At 36.8% G+C, this 6,275-nt stretch overlaps 1 pseudogene; it reads right to left on the bottom strand.

Annotated features, from left to right (window-relative positions):
- Window positions 1-5,098: 5,098 nt before the first annotated feature.
- On the bottom strand, window positions 5,099-5,724 carry LOC132417955 (phosphorylase b kinase regulatory subunit beta pseudogene; annotated as a pseudogene).
- Window positions 5,725-6,275: the final 551 nt, after the last annotated feature.

The following is a 6,275-nucleotide window of genomic DNA, read 5'->3' as shown; positions in this document are numbered from 1 at the left end:
ATAAATGGAATCAAACAGTATGCACTCTATTTTATCTGGCTTTTTGTACTTAGCATAATTATTTTGAGATTCATCAATGTTGTCACACGCATCTATAGGTTGGTTTATTATTATTGTTGTTGTTATCATTGCTGAATAGTACTCAATCATATGGATATACCAAATGTGCTTTATCCATTCACCTGTGGATGAACACTTGGGTTATTTTCAGTTTGGGGCTATTACAAATAAAGATGCTATAAACATTTGTGTTATACATCATGCTTTCATTTGTCTTGGGTAAATACCTAGGAGCAGAATAGCTGGGTGAGATGTTACATGTATGGCTATCAAAGCATTCAATCTTTTGTCTTAATCATGACGTTAGCCATAGGCTTTATGTAGATGGCCATTTAACAGTTTGAAGGAGTTCCCTTCTATTCCTCTTTACTGGAGAGTTTATGTCAGGAATGGATGTTGGATTTTGTCCAGTGCTTTTACTGCATCTCTTGAGATATGACCACTTGATTTTTCAGTTTTGGTCTGTTATTTGTTGAATTACATTAATTGATTTTTAAAAATTTATTTATTTTATTTATTATTTATTTTTGGCTGTGTTGGGTCTTCGCTGTTGCACTCAGGCTTTTCTCTAGTTGCGGCGAGCGGGGTCTACTCTTCGTTGTGGTGCACGGGCTTCTCACTGCGGTGGCATCTCTTGTTGCAGAGCACGGGCTCTAGGCACGTGGGCTTCAGTAGTTGTGGCATACGGGCTCAGTAGTTGTGGCTCGCGGGATCTAGAGCACAGGCTCAGTTGTTGTGGCACACGGGCTTAGTTGCTCCGTGGCATGTAGGATCTTCCCGGACCAGGGCTCGAACCCATGTCTCCTGCATTGGCAGGCGGATTCACAACCACTGCGCCACCAGGGAAGCGCACATTAATTGATTTTTGAATGTTAAACCAATCTGGCGTTTCTGAGATAAACTCTACTTGGTCATCATTTGTTACTCATTTTATACATTGTTGTATTTAATTTGTTAAAGGTTACTTAACAACTTTTGCATCTATGTTCATGATCACGTTAATCTGTAATTTTCTTTTCTTGTAATGGCTTTGTCTAATTCTGGTATCAGAGGCTGGCTATACAGAATGAGTTGAGAAATATTCCTACCTCTTCAGTTTTCTGGAAGAGTTTGTGAAAAATTTGTATGTCTTCGGCAAATGCTTGAATGTCTGGTAGACTTTGCCAGTGAAGCCATCTGGCCTGGAGTTTCCTTTGTGGGAAAATTATATATGTATATTATGAAAATAGATACTCAGACTATCTATTTCTTCCTGAGTGAGCTTTGGTAGTTTGTGTCTTTCAATGAATTTGTCCATTTCATCTAAGTTGCTGAAATAAAATTATTCATATAAGCTATTTCCTTATTATCCTTTTAATACCTGTAGGGTCTAGAGTTATGTCATCACCTCTTCTATTGTTGATATCAGTAACTTGTATCTTCCCTCTGTCTCTCTTTTTTGAGAAGTCTAGCTAGAGATTTATCAATTTTATCGATCTCTTCAAAGACTCCACTTTTGGTTTTCTGTGGTTGCTGTAACAAAGCACCACAAACTCGGAGGCTTAACACAGAAATTTATACTCTCACAGTTCTGGAGGCCCAAAGTCAGAAATCAAGGTGTCAGCAGGTTTGCATTCTTTCCGGGTCTCTAGGGGAGATTCCCTTCCTTGCCTCTTCCAGCTTCTGATGGCTGTTGGCATTCCTTGGCTTGTGAATACATTACTCCAATCTCTGCCTCCGTTTCACATGGTCTTTCCTTCTGTGTGTGTTTCTCTTTGCCACTCTCTTATAAAGATGCTTGTGATGGCATGTACGGCTTACCTGGATAATGACGATCTCCTCATCTCAAGATTCTTAATTATAACCGCAAAGACTCTTTTTCCAAATAAGGTAACATTCACATGGTCTTGGGGCTAGGATGTGGACATATCTTTCTGGAAGTCACAATTCAGCCCACTATAGAGAGCTTCTTTTCTAAATAGGCATTTAGTGCTACAAATTTCCCTTATAAGCACTGCTTTAGCTGTATCCTGTACATTTTGATAGGTTGTGTTTTCACTTTCATTTGCAAATCAGTTAAAATATTTTCTAATTTGTTTTGAATTCTTCTCTGACTCTTGGGTTACATAGATTTATGTTTTTTAATTTCCAAAAGTTTGGGGATTTCCCAGACATCTTGCTGTTATTGATTTCTCTTGTGATGTATTGTGATTCTGTTGTACTCTTGATTCTACTGTGATCAGAGTACTTACTGTACTTACTTTGTGTGACTCAAATATTTTTATGGAGACTTGTTTAATAGCTCAGAATATGGTTTCTCTTTGTAAATCTATGAGTACATTTGTAAAGAATTTTTACTCTGCTAAAGCTGAGTGGAGTGTTCTATAAATGTAAATAAGGGCAACTTTCTTCATAGTGTTATTCAAGTCTTCTGTGCTCTTATTGTTATTCTGTCTACTTGTTCTATCAATTGTTAAGAGAGAGATATTGAAATCTTCAACTATAATTGTAGGTTTCTCTATGTCTTCTTACAGGTATATCAGCTCTTGCTTCATGGATTTTGAAGCTCTGTTACTAGGTTCATAAACATTTTGGATTGTTATGTCCTCTTGAATTCAACACTTTACCCTTATGAAATGATTCCTTTTATTTCTGGTATTATTCCATGTTCTGATCTCTTCTTTTTCTGATATTAATATGGCTTTACTTTGATTAGTACTAGCATCATATATCTATTTTCTTTCTTTTATTTTTAGTCTATTTGTGTCTTTAGAGTTAATGTGGTTTCTTGTAAGCAGCATATAGTTGGGTCTTGCTTTTAGTCCAACTCTGTATTTTTGCCTTTAATTGGGATATTTAGAGCAGTTGCATTTAATGTGATTATTGCTGTTGTTGGGGCTAAACTGACCATCTTACTATCTGCATTCTATTTGAGGCTGTTCCGTTGTTCCCCTTTCCCTCTTTTTTGGTCTTCTTTTGTATTCAATGAGTATTCTCTATGATTCCATTTTATCTCCTTCCTTTGGCTTATTAGCTATATTTTTTGCTGTGTTATTTCAGTAGCTACTTTAAGATTTAATTTAACTTATTGTAGTTTACCTTCAAATGATGTACCCTTTATATGTAGTATAAAAACCTCACAGATGACTACTTCCAACTCTTTGCCTTCTGTCCTTTGTGCTACTGTTGTCATACATTTTATTTCTAAATATATTATAACCTCCACAGTAAATGTTTATTACCTTTGTTTTACACAGTCAGTTATCTTTTAATGAGATTTAAATACTAAGGGAAAAAGACTTTTCTATTTCACACATAGTTACTATTTCCAGTGCTCCTCAGTAGATCCATATTTCCACCTGGTATTACTTTCCTTCTGCCTAAAGAATTTCTTTTAAATATTTTTTTGTAGTGCAGATCTGATGGTGATAAATTCTTTCAGCTTTTGCATATTTGAAAGTGTCTTTATTTTAATCTCTGTTTTCCAAAGATAGTTTCATTGGGTACAGAATTATAGGTGTTCAGTATTTTTTTTTCTTGCAATATTTTAAAGATGTTCCACTGTCTTCTGGCTTACATTGTTTCCAGGGACAGCACAAAGTGAGAAGCATTGAGAGGGCTTCACTTCTTCCCCAACAAACTCTAAAAATTCCCTCCAGTCTCTGATATGGAAAGTTTATTTTTATTACCTTGTGTAAGTACAGTTTCATGGCCCTGCCTACCATCTGCCTGAAGGCACACAAGATTGTCACCTCTCATCGTATGCTATATGAAAATTACAGAACTACCACTGATTGCTCCCAGAACAGCAGGCAGTATATTTATAAATGGAGATATCAGAGTTAGACATTCTATAATCATTAGAGTAAGCCCTTTCTGGGATGTAATCGTCATTATCATGGTTATTCTTCTCTTGACTAAGCCTCTTATAAATTATCCATCAAGTTGCATTCTTTTGGGAAAATGAGCAGGAAACTATAAGTTTTCAAAAGGTTCACTTGTGTGTAAGTTGAAGTTGTTCATTGAAGCCTTGCCCCCTTTAAAAACAAGGTATTGGGCTTCCCTGGTGGCGCAGCGATTGAGAGTCCGCCTGCCGATGCAGGGGACATGGGTTCGTGCCCCGGTCCGGGAGGATCCCACATGCTGCGGAGCGGCTGGGCCTGTGAGCCGTGGCTGCTGAGCCTGCACGTCTGGAGGCCGTGCTCCGCAACGGGAGAGGCCACAACAGTGAGAGACCCATGTACCGCAAAACAAAAAACAAACAAACAAACAAAAACAAACAAGGTATTGGGAGAAGATAGATTGAATCCAAACCAATCATCAGAAATGAATTTGCCTGGGTCTTTTGAGAACAAAGCTTGGGGAAATGACCAAAATGTTGGAATTAGCAGAAAAGTACATTTAAAGTGGTAAATATATATAATAATATATATGTATATATTCAAAGACAAATTAAAATATTATATCGATAATAGCTAAACAAAATGGGGAACTTTAGGGAAATAAATGCTATTTTATAAATCAAATGGAAATTCTGAAACTAAAGAGCTACAACATATGAAATGGGAAAAACAGTCACTGGATGAGCTAAAGAGAAGATTGGAGACAGAAGAAGAAAGGGACAAAGAACTTGAACACAGATCGATAAAAATTATCCAATCTGAAAAGCAGAGGGAAAAAAGATTTTTTTAAAAAGCAGAGCTTCAGTGACCTGTAAGACAATATCAAGTGATAAAAAAACATAAAGCACAGATTCATTTTCATGCTCTATTAGATCATTAAACAAGCAGAGGTCAAGTTTCCATTTTAAAAGTATTCTATCATTCAGTGAAGATTATTATTGCTATGGGCATGATCATCAAATTTTTTACTCTTGAATAAAGATATTTCTCACCATTAGATTGGTTGTAGCATTCAAGAGGTCCAATAACTCTGCCAACAGTATGGCAAGCACCTCACCAGCATAATCAGTCCATTAATTTATGGATGCCTTGATTAAGCTTCAACAAAACAACACACTTCTGGACAAAGTGTCTCAACAGAGTTTCTTCTACCTGTCTCACCAGCTAACCAAACACAGGTCATTATTGCTTGGCTTGACTTCTCCCTCCAGCAGAATATTTATCAGAGCCTTTGTTAAATAGCTGTATGTTCCTCTTTTTTCCAGGGGATTGGAGAGAGTGTTGTAAAAGAAAACCATATCGTCTTTTTTTTTCAACTTCCTTTAGTTGAATCTCATATTTTTGAAATTAATGAAATACTTCTTTTACTAGTTTGTCTAGATCTACTTTTTGTCTTGAAAGTCTGGCTGAAGATTTCTTTCGAGTACGATGGGTACAGCCATTAATAACTCCACGATGATCTCTCTGTTCTTTGGCTAGTTGCTCTTTTCCAATACGTCTTCAAGAAGGAGAAAGAAATTCCTCTCATACATGATCATGTCTGACAGATTGGTTGCAATGGTAAATGCCTCTTAGGTGCAATGATACCATTCAGTGTCTTTTGCAGGGTCTGCAATGCTTGGTCAGAGAACCCAGTTGAAGTTCTATTCAAAGACTCATTGATCTGATGCCTGCTTAGTCAACGTCTTCCACGCTGCTGAGGCTGCAAAACATCCAACAGAAGTTGCTTAACTTCACTAGGCATGGGCTGAGTCTTGTTTAAACTGCTGAACTTTATCATCATGGTGCATGTAGCAGTAGAAAATACCTCTCATACATTTTATAGCCAAGCTCATAGATCTTTCTTTTGTCACAATCAGTGTGACTACATGTAAGGGTTAAAGGCCCAAGCTTTAGAAGCATAGTTTGGCTATACCAGATCTTGGTATTCTAGTCATCATTACACCTTTTGGTGAAAAAGAGACCCATTGTTGGACCTTGAAACAGCAGCAACGTTAACTTGACAATTCTGTAATAATGCTTTGATTTATCCCACAGGGTTTAATTATCAGATCTTAGAATATTAATACTTTTAAGAGGTTCATAAACTGAGAGGAACCTTAAGAAATTGGATGAAGAGGACAGGACTACATCAGGTGAACTTGCAATTGCAAATTATTGATTCTAATTATAAGCATCACAAGCCAAACTTAATATTTGGCCTGGACTTTCTCTGCTCTAGTGCTTTCCAGCTCACTTTGTCCATGAGCCCACAACCTTACCATGTGCTCAAGATGCTGCCTTGTCTTATGGCTCTTATTTATAGTTTCTATTTGTTCATTTATTACAAGCATA

Source organism: Delphinus delphis, chromosome 2, assembly GCF_949987515.2.
Source record: "Delphinus delphis chromosome 2, mDelDel1.2, whole genome shotgun sequence".
Classification (NCBI taxonomy): Eukaryota; Metazoa; Chordata; class Mammalia; order Artiodactyla; family Delphinidae; genus Delphinus; species Delphinus delphis.
Note: the sequence above shows the minus strand (reverse complement) of the source record. Positions and strands in the feature narration are given on the sequence as shown.